At 40.6% G+C, this 18,218-nt stretch overlaps 2 long non-coding RNA genes across 5 annotated transcripts; both read left to right on the top strand.

The window, feature by feature from the left end:
- Positions 1-50: 50 nt before the first annotated feature.
- On the top strand, positions 51-6,921 carry LOC116788993. Of its 4 annotated transcripts, none has more exons than XR_004357836.1 (3): positions 51-130; positions 3,406-3,482; positions 6,204-6,921. It is a non-coding gene; the product is annotated as an uncharacterized LOC116788993 (long non-coding RNA). The 4 variants fall into 4 exon arrangements; XR_004357835.1 differs by having other exon boundaries at positions 3,303-3,482; XR_004357837.1 differs by lacking the exon at positions 51-130 and adding an exon at positions 2,324-3,113.
- Positions 6,922-13,299: 6,378 nt separating this feature from the next.
- On the top strand, positions 13,300-15,491 carry LOC116788814. Its single transcript, XR_004357775.1, has 3 exons — positions 13,300-13,392; positions 14,326-14,494; positions 15,215-15,491. It is a non-coding gene; the product is annotated as an uncharacterized LOC116788814 (long non-coding RNA).
- Positions 15,492-18,218: the final 2,727 nt, after the last annotated feature.

Below are 18,218 nucleotides of genomic sequence, written 5' to 3'. Positions count from 1 at the left end.
TGTCCGCGCGCCGGGAGGGGCGGGGAGTCCTCCTGCGCATGCGCCGTTGCGCGCTGCGGCCGCCGCGGCGGAGCGCGGCGCTGCGGGGGCGTCGCGGCCGGTAGGGGGCGCTGCGGCGCCGGCGGAGCAGGTGAGGCGCCTCAGGCCGCCATCTTGTGCCGGGGGCGTCGCTCTGCCGCCCAGGGCGCCCCGCGGGCAGGGTGTCTGTGCGGCCGGGGGTATGTGGGGACCGTGGGGCGCTCTCTGCCCGCTCTCTGCCGGCCGTGGCAGCCATATGTGAAAGGGAACGACCCATTGCCTGGCCTGGCCTGGCCTCAATGGTTTCCCAGAGCTTGCCGAGCAAGCGCAGCCCTCTCCGGGAGAACAAAAGCAGCTTTAATATTCATTGGAGTGCCGCTTCGGGAGATAAAGTCTGATTATTCCAAAGCCTGTTTAAATAACAGAACTGTTTCCCGTTGTTAGGGCTGTTTCCTGTTGTCAGGATCTGCGGCATAATTTTAGCCCTTAATTAAAATTCTAGCACGGATTTTGGCAGCTAGAAATAGAACAGTGCAATTAGGAATGCTCCAAATATAGCACCAGCTTTTTTTTTCTTCCCCCCCCCCACTATACTTTCAGTGGGAACAGCTTCATCTTTTTACTTCACAGAATCACAGAATGTTAAGGGGTTGGAATGGACCTTACAGATCATCCAGTTCCAACCCCTCTTGGCAGGGACAGCTCCCACCAGACCAGGTTGCTGAGGGCCCCATCCAGCCTGGCTTTGAACACTTCCAGGGTTGGGGCATCTGCAACCTCCTTAGGCAACCTGTTTCAGTCTTATCACCCTCACAGTAAATAATTTCTTCGTAATATCTTAGCTGATTTTCCCCCTTTTCAATTTATATCCATTGTTCCATGTCCTATCACTACAGTTCCTGACGAAGAGTCTCTCCCTGGCTTCCCTGTAGGCCCTGGAAAGGTACTATGAGGTCTTCACACAATCCTCTCTTCTCCAGGCTGAACAGCCCCAACTTCCTCAGTCTGTGTCATGATACTCAGAGAAATGAGTAAGACAGGGTGTACTGGATTGGGAGCCATTGAAGGGGCATAGGTGATGCCAGCTGAAAGTCACCAGCTGACGGGAACAGCTCTAAGGTTCCTCTTACTCCTGTCAGCACTTCCTCTGCTGGAAGCGGAATTCATGTCAACCTGCAAAACCATTAAAGAAGCAAATTGTCCTTCCATTGTTCTTACCAATAAAAAAGAACCAAACCTGAAAAGGCATCAGCTTTTTTATTTAAAAAGCATTGTAAATTCAACCCCCCCCCCTTTTTTTTTTTTAGCTTGTCTCTTGACAAAGTTTGGCTTTTTTCAGGGATAAGGAGTTAAGATTCATAGAAGAAGCTAATGGGACTAAATTTTATTCATTGGCTCTTGTATAGGTTTCTTAGCAGAGACAGTGCACGATATGAAGTGGCAATGCAAAGTAATTTTAAACAAAGTGATTAAGAACATTCAGCACTTACAATATCTGATATATGCCCTGTCTGAACAAAGCTTGAGTGCTGCTACAGTTATGGTAGTTTATAACAAATGCTATCCAGATGAACCATCTTTCGGGAAACTCAATTTCTTTATATTCTATATATATGCAGCAGAGTTTCAATAATTAAAGGATAGAAGTTTCTTGAGCTAACACGGTTAAAGCAGTCAGTAAACCCCATAGAGGTAACGGCAGAAGGTCAATGCTTATCTCCATAATTACAGAGAATCATAGATTCATAGAACGCTGAGGGTAGGAAGGGACCTTAAAGATCATCTAGTCCCAACCCCCCTGTCATGGACTGGGACACCTCACACTAGATGAGATTGCTCAAGGACTTATCCAGCTTGGCCTTTACCACCACCAGGGATGGGGCATCCACAACTTCTCAGGGAAACTTTTTCTCGTGCCTCACCATCCTCACAGTAAACAATTTTTTTGTAATACCTAAGGTAAATTCCCTCTCTTTCAATTTGTACCCATTACTCCTTGTCCTATCACTACAGTTCCTGATGAAGAGTTCCTCTCCAGCTTTCCTGTAGGCCCCCTTCAAATACTGGAAAGTTGCTATGAGGTCTTCTTGAAACCTTCTCCAGACTGAACAGCCCCAACTCTCTCAGCCTGTCTTTGTAGGGGAGCTGCTCTAGCCACCTTATCAACTTTGTGACTCTCATCTGGACTTGCTCCAACAGTTCCATGTCCTTCTTATGCTGCAGATACCAGAACTGTAGGCAGTACTCCAGGAGGGGTCTCACCAGAGCAGAGTAGAGGGAGAGAATCCCTTGACCTGCTGGCCACACTGCTTTTGATGCACTCCAGAACATGGTTGGCTTTCTGGGCTGTGAGTGGTCATTGCTAGCTCATGTCGAGTTTTTCATCAACCATCACCTCCAAGTCCTTCTCTGAAGGGAGAAAGTCTTGACATTACTATATCATTACAGCCTTGACATTGTGAGGGCAGGTTGGAGGGGAAAGACTGTTAACAAGCTTCCATGATATTCTTGTATCTCTAACCACACGAGCTAGGATATTAGTTTTGGGTAAGTCATGAGCAGTTACAGTTTTATTCACCATGGATTTAATTCCAAGACCTCATCTAGTCACAATAATTTCAAAGAGATCAGACAGGAGAAAATGTTGTTGTCCCTATGAAATTTATATCAACAGAAAAAGAAAGTAATATTAATTCGTAGATTCTTGACATTCATTGTCCTCATACAGAGATACACAGTGACTAAAGTGAGCATTGCCCCTTCCTGACAGCGCTACCACTTCCTCACTGCATATTTTATTTTCCTGTTTTATTATTGTTCTCAGGAAATCCACATAGAATCCAATAACATACTTTTACTCACCATTTTAAGTCATTTGAAGCCTTTTTCCAAGTTTTTGTTGTTAAACAACGCCCCCTGCCCCCTTAAGGCCTGGAAACGGCACAGCAGTGCCGGCATCGCCACCTGGCGAACATCACCGGAACGGGAAGTGGATCCCCGGGGATTAGCACAGACGGAGTACTGGGACAAGAGCATTAGGCGAGGCATCTGATGTCAGCGTGTTAATTAAAGTGGGAATGTAAGCCATGGGAAAGGTGAGAGAACAGAAGTCATAAAACCTTCTTATTTGCAACATATGGGCATCATTAAGAAAAGGTTGAAAGGTAATCAAAGGAGCTATAATGACAATAAATTGTGTTTATCTTGTAATAAACATTTAGATGTCAATTTCTCCTGTATCATTCTTTCAGTCTGATTTCCAGTCTCTTCTCTATTGTTCCCAGTTCTTCATCTATCCTTCAGATTTGTCACAAGCCCTATGTTCCCTGAAATTTCGCCTGGAGCTTTCTGTTCACATTTTTTATAACCTCATCTCCTTGCTCCCAGCTATTGGCTGTGTAAGAGATAATCCATGTTTCTCAGCTCTCCATGCTGGTTCCCCAATACTGGCCCAAATGCCAGAGGTGAGTTTTACCTTTGCCAAAACCTTTGCCTGGTGGGGACACTTAATAGAGTTTATTTTCTGTAACCACTTGACTCTTTTTATGAAATTTCTAAGAGCTTAATATCTCCGAAGGCTTTAAGTAAAAATTGATTATGACTGGATGGGTGGTTGGACGTGTGTAGAGACAAACAGATATGTGTCCACATGGTGTGGTTGCGTGAAAATTATCAAATAGGCACTGCTCCCTAGGCTGGCTCCAGAATACGAAAGTGTAGATGGCACCTAAGCTCTTCTTCATAAAATCAGAAAATAATGTCTCAGCATGGCAAAGGAAGAGAGTAATGCACATGATGTTGTCCTCACTGAAGAACAGTTACAGCAGAATTCCTGCCAAATTAATTTTGTGCTTGTACCGAAAGCCAGAAGGGACACTTGAAAGGTGGAGGAGAGTCTAATGCTATGGAAGGAGTGAGCGAACACAAAGCTCAGATGGATAACATCTAACTTCTGGTAGGTATTTATTTAGCACTCAGCACTGGGGTCTGACTCTAAAACTGAAACCTGTCAGACCAGCAAGATGTAAACGGCAGTGTGGTCAGAGGACTACACTTGTACCTCTGTGAAAATAGTGCACTCCTAGGAAGGTCAAGCCTCCCAGTTTATTTAGATAAGATACATAATAGAATCCTTCAGCTAGGAAGTAAACTTTAAACTCTTTGTTAACTCATCTGTTCCCCAGGGAAAGCTCACAAGTAGGTTGGGTGGTTACATTTTATGCCATTTTGAGTATCTCTCATGATACTGGGCGAGTTCCTGCAGTTATTTAACTCCATTTGCTAATTGTGACTTACAAAGACAGTGAAGTCACAAGAATATATTTTAAAATGTACTCTTAGCTGATCAAAGCTGGTCCATAAAAGCAGAGTAACAAATCATAGTTGTGGTTTTTGTAGTTCAGAGATATCACTGGCCTTGCAGAGGATCTCACAGTGAACTAGCAAAACAGGTTTGGGGTTAAGTTTTGTAGATATTGCAAACATACAAGAATATTGTGGGATGGCTATGCATCATTACTGGCTTGGATCTCAGCCCTCTTCGTCATGTCCGCATGGGATTTTAGATACCACAAAAAAGGTACAATTCTATTGCATGGGGAAAAGCATCTTTTGCAAAATGCAGAGTCCAGTTCCACCATCCTTCCTTACACAGTCTCACAAAGCTGACTTGCAGGCAAGGGTGACAGTGGAGAAGGCCAAAGGGATCCTCTGCTTTGTGGATCCAACACATACCAGAGTGGAAGTGCAGAAAAAAGAGAGGGATGTTGTAGGCTTCCAGCTACAGAAAAGCCTTTGGAGCCCTAGTGTGCTAAGCATAGCTTCTCGGGATGTATACAGATTTACACAAGGGCTGGACACAGCACCAAACACAGAACAAGAATGCTAATCTTTTGTTCATGGTAACAGATCGAGCTTGGTAATGTACAACTGAGCTGAAATAGGAACATGGAAATCCCAGATGGCATTCAGACTGGCTGTAATAAACAATAATTTCCACTTCAATGGCATACAAGGTATTCACTGTGCATTGAAAACTTTAATTAATCCTCACAATCCAGTTGGGATGCAGAAGAATTACATCCCCCATCATGAAGGAAATATAGCTCCAGCATAAAACGTGGCAACTCTGTAAAAGCACACAGCAACATTACCCAGGAATTTCAGTCAGGATGGATACTGCACTAAGACTACAAGAGAGTTCAGTTGAATAGATTGAAGAGAGAAAGAATTAAATACAAACTGAAGATCAAAATCAGCAATGCCTCCCTCCTGACACCAGACCATGAAACAGAGATGTTAAACAGCAGGCAACTTACCACCGTCACAAACAGTGCAGAATTTCATACTCCAGTGTTATAGCTGCTGATTGAACTAGATCAGTATTGGCAAAAGTGTTGTTCGAGCAATTGTGGGGGATTCTAGCAGCAAAGCCAGGAGCACTGCCGAGCAGCTATTAAGTGGCTATTCTTCAGTCGCACTGCACTCAAAATAGCTTTCCAACAGAGGAAAAGCAAATTCTATTGGCTTCAACACCTGGTTGAGCAACTTAATAAGGACAAAATTGAAAGCTAGAGCTGAATCATTATTTATTTTATAACTACATCTTCATCAGACAGTCCACTCCAAAATGGGAGTTATTTTATTTCAAATCAACTTGTGCAAGGTTTTTCTGTAGGTTCATTCACCACAGAGGTGAGGGGAAGGTTCTTTGAAAACAGTTTCAGACAGCAGCTGCTTCAGAGGAGGAGGGTCATCTACAATCATGGGAGGATTTTTTCCGTTTTCTCCAGTTCTGCCATGCTTTTCCCGAACTGTATTTCTTAAGTGTATTTTTAATGCAACAGGAAAATTGTAGCAGTGAAAAGGCTGTATTTAGTATTATTTGGGTAACATGTCCATTTCCAGACAGCATTTCAACAGAGATGAGCAAAGAGTCAGGAGAGCAAAATGCCTCTGTCCTGTGCACAGCAGACACAGAAAACAGCTTGTTCCTCTTATTGAAATTACCTTTTGTGTACTCGAAAGTTGTTATTATTTTACCTCTTAGTTTTCTTTTCTCTGAAGTTCAGCTGTTCAGAGGAATGTCAGATTAAATTTATCCTAATTCCTTCAGCTTTTCCTTACAAGTATTACTTTTAGCAAGCCTGATAATTATTGTTATCTTCCTCTGTTTTTTTCCTCAGTAGGACAATACCTTCCTTGAAGTATCCAAAACTGGACACAGCTGGGGCAGACATCTTCAAGGAGAGCTGAAGAATTGCTAAATATTTTTTATGTGATAACATAAGATATAAATTGCAATAAGGGTTTCCCTTTTTTACAGCAGCATAACATTTCTCACTTCTATTCATCTTATGATCTATTTAACATCCAAATCTGTTTCTGACATGCAATTATTTAGCTTGTTCTTCCTCACCTTATTTTTCTGCAGTTCATTATTCTTGCCTAAGTGTGTGACCTGTTTGTTTTTACTGAGTTGCATCCTCTCAACGCCTCTTGATGTTGTTCTACAATATATACCTGTTATGTTTGATTGGCAAAAATACCTACCCACAGTAACTGTGAATAAATCAACATGTTTGTTTATTCAAAAAGAAGTTGCTCTCTTATCTAGAGAAATCTAACAAATAAAATTTTCACATCTTTTCTATTGAATCAGATTATCCTTTTTTATCTAGATTATTTTTCAAAGAGGAGAATACCCTGCTGCCTCATTTAAAAAAATACATAATTTAGAAGTCATTATTTGAAAACAAAGATTAAAGCAATGTAGATTTTGGCATTCTAGTCTCACAGAAGGAGGATGTGAAGCATTCTCAGTTATGATATCCATATTTGTACCTAGTACCATGCCAGGCTATGAATAGATATTATAGGAATCCTGTTCATGTGCTCTGTGAATTTCCATGTATTTGTTTCATTTTTTATTTGTTGTCTTCTCAGAATATAAAATAAATATGTAGAAAAATTAGAGAATTGTTTTTGTCTGCTCACCAAATTTCTCCTCACCAAAATATAAATTAAGACATAGAAAGAAAGAAACAATGAAGAATAAGAGTGAAATGACACAGGAAGAAGCAACAACTTCCTTCAATAAGTTAAGGGAATCATTTTAGAGTAATTTTAATGAGCCCAATTTTTTTTTCAGATTTCTTCCAAATACTTTATAATCAATTTAGTCATACATTTCCATTTGATCTCGTATTTTGTATAGGCACAAGTAGTGCAAATGTGAATTTCTGGGCAGAAATTCTTTCTTTCCCACTCCATCCCCGGGCAAGCAACCATTGCTCTTCTTCTTACTCAGGTTCATTATGGAAATCTTTATTCATATGCAGCAAAACATAGTTTTTCTCCTTTGTAATTTAGTTAATTTGTTGATCCCCCTCAATAACAAGACATACATACAAGTCAATATCCTCTCTCCTCTCTGCAACTGCTGTTTTTTACAGAATAGGCACCAATTTTTTTGTGTGTAAAAAGATTTCTGCACACTAAATAGCATACTTTCTCCCACTGGGTACTTCAGTTTTACAGATATGAATTTTTCTAATTAACACTGAATAGTATGAGGACTCTACAATAACACTGTCTTTCAATAGTGATATTTAGTAGGTTCTTTCTCTGGTAGGCTCTTCCTCTAAGTCTTTTTATTTGGTGCCTCAGTGCCTGCAAGGAAATCATTATTTTCTGTTAGATGTTTAATCACAAACCTTGCAAGGAAATTTGCTGTTTTCCAAACAGTGCAGAACTAACTTCATTACCACATTGACATGCTAGATACACTTGTCAGCTCTAAAGTCCCGTCTTCTTAAAAGTCTATTGCCTATATTCCCTTTGGAAAAGATTATTTTCAAATAATTCAACAGCCTAATTTACTATTTCCATCTTTCCTCCAGAGCCTTTCTTGCTGAATGTGACAGGTTATGGGAGACAGGGCAAGTTGCACAGAAATACACTTGGTGCCTGCAGTGAAATGATTTTATATGTACTGGCTCTGGTTTCTTGATGGTCAGATCCTCAGCCTCCTTTGAAGTCAGCGCTGTTATACAAAGATTGTCTGGAGCTCTGCCCAGAGAGGAACAGCAGTTTTGCTTCTCTGCAGAGCTGCTTCAGGGAAGTCAATAGAAGCTGCAGGAGTGCAGCACCTCTGAAAATACAGCACATTCTGCAACTTTTTAGCATGTATTTTCCAACACCCTCAGAGTTGTTGGGATACTAGAGGCAGTGTTGAGGTAAAGAAATCAGATACTGAGTCAACTCAGTCAGTCAGCTCAGCTGAGGTTCAGCATTCTCAAACATCAGGAGTGGACGAGTCTACATCTCTAGCTAAATATTACAAGCATTCTTGGACTCCTACTTCTGTTCACTGATTATTAGGTGTCACCATATAAGGTGACACCTCAGTGTTCAGTCACATAAGTATGTGAATGAAGAAAATTATTTTCTCCCTGCAAGAGAGACTTCTAATGAGATATTGGTCTTGTGTTTAAAGCTAATTGCTTTAAACACAAGACCAATAGTCATCTTATTAGACTTGCTGAAGATCTAGGCTCAGTTTCTATAGGCTCTATGATCTCAGTAAGTGATTTGATCTCACTACGCTGCCTCTCCACTCCCAAACAAGGTGCCATTAATGCACCTATTGAGTGCTACAATTCAAGAGAAGGATCATCTGAGAACATGGGGAGAGTGTTTAGTACAAAAGGTCCTTTTGGTCAAAGTCTTCAGCACTTACTGCAATATGCAATATATATACTGTAATTTACAGGAAGAAATTAACCCCACAATATTTAGAGAGTGTGCATCATTCCTTTCTGTCTTCTGAAAGACTGGAGGAAGAAAAAATGGAAGTGTGTTTTAAGATACAGGGCACGCAGGTGGTAATCACTGGTGCCACATGGGAGCTGCCAGCAGGCTCTTTCATGACCATGATCAGGCTGGGTTCCCCCTGCAGCCAGTGGATGTGTGCAGTGCACCAGAGGCCGCGTACCAAGCTGAATGTAGAGCACAGCACAAGCCTGCACTGTCTCAGGTTAGCTGTGCTATTAGTCACTAACTTATTAAGACACAGTGGTCTTCTGGTTAGGATAACTGCAGCAGTATGTGTGCATATGACCCCTCATGAGGCTGCATGTACACCTCAAGCTGTCTGCAAGAATGCACTTGGAAAGAATGAATGCTAGAAAAGGTAATGAAATAAGGCAGGTAAGAAAAACTAGCTTTCATCACCTTTGCATGTAAAGTTTTCAGATTAAGAAAATTGCTGTTTAAAAGCAATGAATTGCTGCTCTTAGTGTGGTTTTAACCGAAATTCTAATAAACTGTAAAGAAAGCAAAAGTTTGTATAACACACATATATAACAGATCCATATAACACATATGCTCGGGTACCTGTTTCAAGTCACTTCTTGCTTGGCTTCCCTTCTGCTGCTTATAGTGTCATGTAGCACTTTCTGGCACATATTGGTGTCTTCAACACGAAGGTGGTGTCACCTGACTGTAATGATACAGCTTTCCCCTGCAGGAATTCAGCAATACAGCTATATTCAGAGCATGAAAAATGTGTGAATTAAAAATAAAACTTTGCTTTCCTTTTTTCTTTTTTTTTTTTTGTGATAACCAAGCACATAATTTTCTTTCCATTTTACCCCTAAAATAAAGATGAGAAAGACAGAAACATCATAGGATTATTTGAGCCTTTATGCGTCATTCATAAAGACTGCAAATTGTAGAAAGGACAGTGCTGCATATGTGATTTCTCTTCATTCTGGTTCTTTATCCCTGGTTTAGCATAAAAAAAAACCCCTTATTTTTGTATCACCTGTAAATATCACTATTGAAATAGTTTATCAAAACCAGAGAAAGATTTGTTTTCTCTCTGTGCAGAATTACACCAAATATTCACGTGTTATGTGAAGCAATGATTTTATACTGTATAATACATTTGCAAGCTGTAGTGCTGCTGTCGACTCCTACAGAAGCCTCTAAAGTTTTGTGTAAGCCACCTTCAGATTTCATGTGTGTTATGCATACAGGACACCAGCTGAAGCTAGTTGAGAAGATCTGTTGAAAAATGAGGGCAACAAAGCTATCGACTCCATTGCAGAGTTATCTTCTGTGACTCGTCTCAGGACATATTGCTGGAACCCTTTTTAACTTTGATCCCACCAAACATTTGTTTTTCTCATAGCTTTCCCTGTGGCACTGGACAACAAGAATGAGGTGACATCAGTCTGGCTTTGCACAGGTGCAGTTGCTGATGAATTTCAGGTAATACAGTTCAGACTCCCTTGACACAGGCAGTTCACATCTCATTATTAGTATTATCCAATAAAAATAGTACTTAAAGGTCTCTATTTAGATTGGGTTCTAATCGTACCAGGCATTTTCTCTGATTAAACCATTTTTAGGTGTGTATATACTGTTCTGACTGATGTCATTGATACGGAGTAAGAGATTCCTACCCTCAGCCTTTGCCACAACTCCTTTTTTGCCCCCTCACATTTGCTCTTTCAGCCATTTGTCTTACAATTCCCTCCCTCAGTTCTGTAAAACTATTCTAGTTTAAAACACACAAACAAACAAACCAATGCTCTCAAGTATGAAAAGAAACATACTATTTAATATTACTGCTTCATTATTCAGTTGGGGAACCAGGATATGGAGAGATTGACTTGCCAGAGGAAAAGGAGGAAAGATGCAGGAAGAAAATTTAGTTCCTCTGAGTCACAGTTCAGCATCTTAAGTAGAATTCTTTGTTCTGACTTCATCTTACCTCCGAGCATTGCCCAATCTCTTTATGCTCAAACTTTCCTCTTCTGGATTGTATCTCTTCTGATTTCAAAGGGTGACTTGTCACACAGGACAGGCACGGAAGAGATTAAGGGGTTGTTCTAGGCTTTTCATCTCTGGAATTTTTCTTCATTACCGCTGCTACAAGCTACAGTGAAAATGATTTCCTGGAATCACAGCTTTCCCCTCACCATCTCAGATTTTTTTTCCCTATATCATATTTGTTCAGTGCACATTTTCTTGCCAGCTTCTGCCTGGCAAGCTTCATCTACCTGCTTTGTTCATAAATGTCAGGGATAGTTCTGAAGGCTCAGCATGATTACCAGTTGGCCAGCTGCCAAGTTGGACTTCAGGATTTAACTTTTCATCCACAAAAATGACATGCATTTATTTATTTGTATTTAAGAAGTTCCATTGCCTATTGTGTCTAGGTGCACAAACAAAAGCTTTCAGCCAAATGTAAATATGGACTGTCTGAATTAATGTCCACTAATGAAAGCCCTTCCTAAACAACCTATATTAACATACCCTCTGACATCTTTAAGTTCCTTCCTGCTCTTTCTCAAAGTCTGTAGAAAACATGTACTCTACAATCTGCAATGTGACCTGTAGGTTAAAAAACTTAGAAGCTGACAGTCTAGTAGGGAAGTGGATTCCAGGATCCTGGATGAAGTACTGTACATTGCCCACTTTCAGTCAGATTACCACAAACGGCATTTTTTTGTCTCCTTTGCCTGAGGCAGTGAGTTCTCTGTTGGGTTTTTACTACATGCAGCTATCTACTATAAAATATATTCACAGTTAACAATCTAATTTAAAAAAACTATGCTCAGAACCTAAAGTTTACTTGCTTTCTAAAAAAAACCCCACATCAGCTCATGTATTAATGCACAGAAGGTTTCACCCTGGTAGGTAGCTGAGCAACACACAGCTGCTTGTTCACTTTTCCTCAAGTAGGACTAGGGGTAGAATCAGAGGGGTAAAAATGGGAAAACTTTTGCATTGAGATAAAGGGAATTTAATATTTTTTTAAGAAGGGGGTGGAGGAAAGTACAAAAAACCCCCCACGATAAACAAAATCAAGCAAAAAAAGTGATGCAAAAGAAAACATTTGCTCACCACCAACCAACCAATGCCCACCAGTGCCTGAGGAATGGCAGCTCTTGCCATTCCTCCACCACTCAATTTTATTGCTGAGCATGGCATCATATGGTATGAAATATCCCGTAGGTCTGTTGGGGTCAGCTGTCCCAGCTGTGTCCCCTCCAAATTTCTTGCACATCCCCAGCCTCTCGCTGGTGAGGCAGTGTGAGAAGCAGAAAAGGCCTTGACACTGTGTAAGCAAAGCTCAGTGAGAACGAAAACATCTCCGTTTTAATCACAAATCTAAAACCTGTTTTAATCACAAATCTAAAATGTAACACCATGCAAGGTATTGCGAAGAAATTTAACCCTATCACAGTCAGAAGCAGGGAAATCACTAAATTGATGCAGACAGCTCTGCAGAGCCTTTATAGCTATTCTTAAAATGACAAGAGTCTGGTTTTAAAACTGAAGTATGGATAAGGATTTGCACCAGTATATCAAATATACTGCCACTGAACATAGTGGAATGTTGTTACTGATAAATAGTAACTGAAAAGTCCAAAGCGAACTGTTACTAATGGCAAGATATTCCAAATGTAACAGAAGAAATTTTGTGTTTTAAGCAAAGAAAGGCAGTTTTCCAGAAGCTTGGCTTCAGCATACTTATGCAATAAGGGGGAGCATGCCAGTATTTGTTTTCATTACTACTGCCAAAAGTGCATCTTTCTCAGCTAATTCTTCTAGTTGTCCTTTCACTTGCAGAATCCAATTCCTCTGAAGTTCCCTGAGCTTTTAAAGTTCATCTAATACATTCCTTAACTGGCAGGCTCTGAGTTTTTCTTGTTCATATAGTTTCTCCTTCAACCCCTGTGTGATTTGCAAGCATTCCAAATGTCTCATTTTCATATCTCTTACTTCTAATATTTCCATTTTATGATACATTTTATCTTAGTATAGAGAAATCTGTCAGGACATTGCCATGATCTCTGCCTACAGTTGTTCATTGATTTAATACAATTTTTTACTCTTCAGTTCTAATTGTTTGATTTTGTTGTCTTTGTCTTCCAGTGTGTCCCTGGCATCATCCACTTCTCTGTATAGGTTTTCTACTGATGTCCTCAAACAGCTTGCACTGGCCTGCAGTCACCTGAAGGCATCCTTCAAATCTTCACTTTCTTTCAGTAAATTCTGATTTCCAATATCTAGCTCTGCTACTGTTTCTCTGAGGTGCCATCTTTACTTTTGCAAGTTTTAATTTCTGAAAGAAAATTTATTAACCAGAGAGGTTTTCCTGTTAAACAGACAAAGCATGGTCAAGGTGGCAGAACACTGCTGTGCTCTGAGATCTTCCAGCCTGCCCAAGTGTGACATAGTGTGGATGTCACTATTCCATTGTTTCTAACTGCCTGCTCCTATTGGGCAGCCATTGCTTGCAAGATATTGTGAAAAAAAGTAACAGAAGATGTTATTAAGAAAATTAAGAGCTTTAGGGTAAAGTTACTTCATTAGAAATTAGTTGAGTGTTAAACAGTGCACAGAAATATATCAATTTCCAAAACAGCTAAGTATTTAACAGAGTTGTGAAAGGCACCATGGTAGGAGTGATGCTTTTTATATATTTACTGAATGAATGTTCAAAAAACTGTTATGAACAGTGAAGTGACCCTGTTTTTAGATGACATAGCATTCTGCATGTTAGAGCAATTCCAGCTGAATTGTACATGAGATTCTTAGATAACAGTAACCATTTAGAAGACAAATGTGGAAATCATGGTGCATAGATCAATAAAACAGCAATCCCCATAACACTAGCAACAGCAAGGAGAATTCATACTGGCTTAAAAAAAAATGTAGGGTGAAACTAGTGGGGGATTCTTGCAGCAGAGCTCCTCTAGCCCTCTCTCCCTGGCTCTCCCACCCGTCTCCTGCTCCTATCCATGGCAATTCTCAGTCTTGGTTTTTCTCCACCCTGAACTTTGTATACAAAGCTTTGTATACCTTTGGTTGGCAGCATATTTTATCTATGCCTCTACTGTGAGTATTTTCAAGGTAAGGAGTAGCCTAGAATAGCTGTATACAGCACTGAGTGTCATTGCTATTCTCACACTAGTCCCATCCTCAAGTACTCCAATACCAGGTCAAGTAGGCTGTGTAGGGCTTTCCACCCCATTCTCCAGTGGAGATCTGTGGCACCTTTAGAGCATCCATGTGTTGGAATAACTAATGAGGTTTCCAAGCCCAGCTCATCAATCTTCGAAGTTTCTTCAGTGTGTCTGCCAGCAGTTCCTTTGCTTTGCTAACAAGTGTCCTTCCTGGGGCAGAGTCCACAGGTTTCATTATCTCGGCACACTTTCACACCAAATCTGTAATGTGGTGTGTCATGGCTCTCCCAGAACTGCTTCTGTTTGTCATGACTTGTAACAGGCTGAGCACATCCCTACAGCAAATGTCTCACTCTTCATTCTCAATGGCTGAAGTACACCAATGACACCTTTAGGACAGAAGGAAAAGCAAGCATTCATGAGATGGAGCTTGGACAACACAGGAAGATTTTATTCAGTTGCATACCTTTTTGTGAAGTGAGTTACTTTAGGTGAGCTGTATTAACTATTAATTTCCCCCTCTCTTTTCTTCCCCTCGTCGACAGTGGGTCTCCCCGTTGTTTGAAATCAATTAGTAGGTGTACAGCACTGCAGAACCAGCAGCTTTGCAAAGGATTTTCCCTGTCTATGCTGATTCTCCTTCACTACTGTTACATAATCCTCTCCTTCTGGATGAGTAATTCTTCCATTTTATGCTGTTCTAGCATGAAATTACAAAGCCCCATACTGCAAATTAGATTTCAGTAGGGATATCAGGTGTATCAATAAAGGCAATTCCAAGTGGTCTCAAAAAATGCCCTCTTTAAATGTCTCTTTAATGGAAGCATCCACTAATGTTGTAGCGAAAACAAGGAGAAAAGGCAACAGGAGCAAGAAAAATTGTGATATATTTTGCATTGTAAAGCTTGAACCTGTTGGCATAATTTTCAGTGTGCAAAGTCCTTACTGTTTTAATAAGACTGGGATATGCAGCAGCTCTGCATGTGCAACAACTGACTTGTAATGAAATATCTTTGAACCATGTCCCTTTAAAACACACTTCCCTAAGAAGCAGAAAGGGTGGGGGAAGATGGAAGGAGATTCAGAAATATGCCATGAACTTCTATAGAAGGGAAACCTTGTTAGGAGACATGAGGTTATGTCCCAACTTATTTTAACCCATATGGAGTTCATTCATCATAGCTAACCTTCAGTAAAACACATTCCACCAGCTACAGGAAACCCAAGGAAGACTAAGGAGAGTGATAATCACTGAAAAACCCTGCTGATGACTCCTCACATGGCTTCAGGCTGCCTCTTGAAGACTCCATGTGGTTGTTTCAGAAGTGCAGCCTCCCTGCCTGTGTTGTATATTGATGCAGGAGAGCAAGACAAACTCCTGTAGACAATAGTGAGGGAATATTACAATTTGAGGAGGATAAAGTTTAGCCTTTGAAACTAAAAGAAGCTACTCCTTGGACCACCATGGTTTGTCATAAAACTGGAAAAGAAGCATCTACATTCAACATAATTTCATCTATTGGTATGACTAGAAAATAAGTCCAAAATTGTAATTTGAAAGGAAGTTGGAAAGCCAGAGAGTTACACCAGAGCCAAACTGGACCTGCTGTATTTAAGGGAGTATTCAGGAGGTTTGGAGGTAGGGATAAATAAAATGCAGCAAAGAAAAATGCCATGTTGAATAACATGGAAATACTCTATAACAGCAGAAATCAGAAAGTTATCATCTATTTTAAACTCATTCATCATTGAACAAAATGACTGTTTGTGTCAAAAGGAAGTTGTCGAAAGAAGGAAATGAAGATTTGGCCCTAACTTAATTTCATGCTCCCCTTGCTTTGGACTGATAAGCACCAAATTAACTTTGTGCTAATCAAGAGGTTAGGAAACATTATAGAGATGGATGATTTCTGCTGATTACAGTAAAAAAATATATTTTGTCTTCACATTTAGACAACACAGCAGTACATTTCTCATAAAATAATTAGTTTTACAATATTTAAAACTTTTAATGCATAAAAGTAGAAAGCCTTTAGAAGCCTTTTCTTTCTCTTCTCTCTTCAGACCCCTATCTCCCCTGCCTACCCCCATCCTCAGCGCTTCACCACTTCCATTCACAGAGCAGCAGAAGGGAGAATCAAATAGATAATCCTGTTGTTCTGCTTTCTCTTTTATTATATTCAATACTTGAGCCAAGAAATCAGGAAGAAGTTAAAAGCTTCTGTTTCAACTTCCCACCCTGTTCAAATTCTTGTTCTCATTTTGTTTGTCTGAAACTTTGCTCTCTTAGGAGCTTGTCAGTGTGTTTGAATGTGTGTGTGTGTACTTACAGACATATCTGTGCCCTTGTTTTTTCAGTTAAGTGATATTACAAAATGTCTTTTCATTTCTAACAGGCTTCAGTCATCTCTATAATAAACATGTCCTTTAACAAAATTCTCAACCTGAATGCTTTTGAAATGTCTCTAATTTACTGACATTTTCTCTGAGCCCCTCATCAATTCAACTATTCAAATTGCTAACACTGTTAATAATTCCTCTGTGTCCAGCAGATCCACTGCAGACCTTGAAATCCCTCTGATGCCTCTGCAGACAAGAACACATCTGGTTGTGCATCCATACCATGCTGGATCAGAGTACTTATTAGCCTGGCAGCAGAGTCTCATCACTATGCAGTGTGATGATTAACAGCTTCATTTTCACCATTGCCATCCAGAAGGGCCTCTCATGGGGTCATTTCCTCCCCTCATTTCTATCTTACACTGTTGTAATTCCACTTATTTCAGCACTTGGAGAACAGCATGAGCACGAGCGTCTGTATTTCTAAGGATTTGTGGGGAAGATTTTGAGAAACATTTGGAGCTGCATGCCTAATTGCCTTCCATGCCTTTGAAAAAGTCCAGATGTCTGTACTTTGGGAAAGATTTGAAGGGGAAGCAGATGCAGGCTGACCTGTCTTCAGACAAGATCCCAAATTTTCATAATGGCCCAATATATGCTCTACTGGGACATTTGGACCGAAGATACCGAAATAAGCTACACATGACCCTGCTGCACACCAGTTGAACTGTGTGCTCTTACCCTGTGCTATATAAAAAGCATTTGGAAATGGCTCACCTGTAGGAGGCAGTTCAGGCCTTGGAGTGTTTTGAATTCCACCTTTCTAGACAAAGCTCCCATGCAGAGGCAGCTTGTTAAGTGGCTCACCTCAAAATTTCCTGGGCAGAAGTGCTTCTATCTGTGGTGGTACATACCACTTGCTAGTCATATGTGACAGTTCCCTAAAAGAGACCCTCCTGCATGTACAAGCAGAATAAAGAGGTGAACTGCTTCTGCTGACACTGCTGCAGTCAACAAAAATAATCAAACAAATTCAAACAGGAACTGGATGGTCTGCAGTAGAGAGCCAGGAGAGCAGTTGTAAACTAGCGGTGCTTCAGGGGGGAATCCTTTCAGAAGTGCAGCCCAGTAACTACAGCATGGGGAACTTGGTAAAGATTTCTAGAACCGATGTCTTAACCACAGATTTCCTGGTAAGCAAGCTACTTAAACCTTCTGGGTCTTGGTTTCCTTGTTTGTGAATTTGCAGTTGAGATAACCATCCTAGCTTATGTTTACAAAATGCCTTGTGATACTGCAAGGGATGTTACTGGCCACATGCAGGGAGTATTTTTTCTATAGGACAGCATATGTGTGCTTTTCAGTTTGTCTGGATAGCTGCCTGTTCTGTAAAACTGGAGTATTAAAAATTACTGAGCAGCTGAGTGATGGTCTCAATGCCTTTGGAATTGTGGATAACTGTGAAAAGTTGTGCACTGAAAACAGAAGCCTGCCTCTCTGAACAGTATTTGCTTCTTGAAAAACAGTTTTGCTTCCATGAAAAACAAGGTTAGAAACAAATCTAGGAAAATAATGTCAGAATAAAATGTCGTTTCTCCACTCAAGTAGCATTTTGAGGAAAATAAAACATATAATTCTGTAGCCCTGATGAATTCCTGTATGGATTACCAAGTTCATAGAATCATAGAATATGCTGAGTTGGAAGGAACCCATCAGGATCATTGAGTCCATGTCCTGGCCCTGCTTCGGGCATCCCAAGAATCACACCATGTGCCTGAGAGCATGAACCAAACGCTCCTTGAACTCAGACAGGCTTGGTGCTATAACCACTTCCCTGGGGAGCCTGTTCCAGTGCTCAAGCACTCTCTGGGTGGA

The sequence above is a fragment of the Chiroxiphia lanceolata genome, chromosome 6 (genome assembly GCF_009829145.1).
Source record: "Chiroxiphia lanceolata isolate bChiLan1 chromosome 6, bChiLan1.pri, whole genome shotgun sequence".
Taxonomy (NCBI): domain Eukaryota; kingdom Metazoa; phylum Chordata; class Aves; order Passeriformes; family Pipridae; genus Chiroxiphia; species Chiroxiphia lanceolata.
Note: the sequence above shows the minus strand (reverse complement) of the source record. Positions and strands in the feature narration are given on the sequence as shown.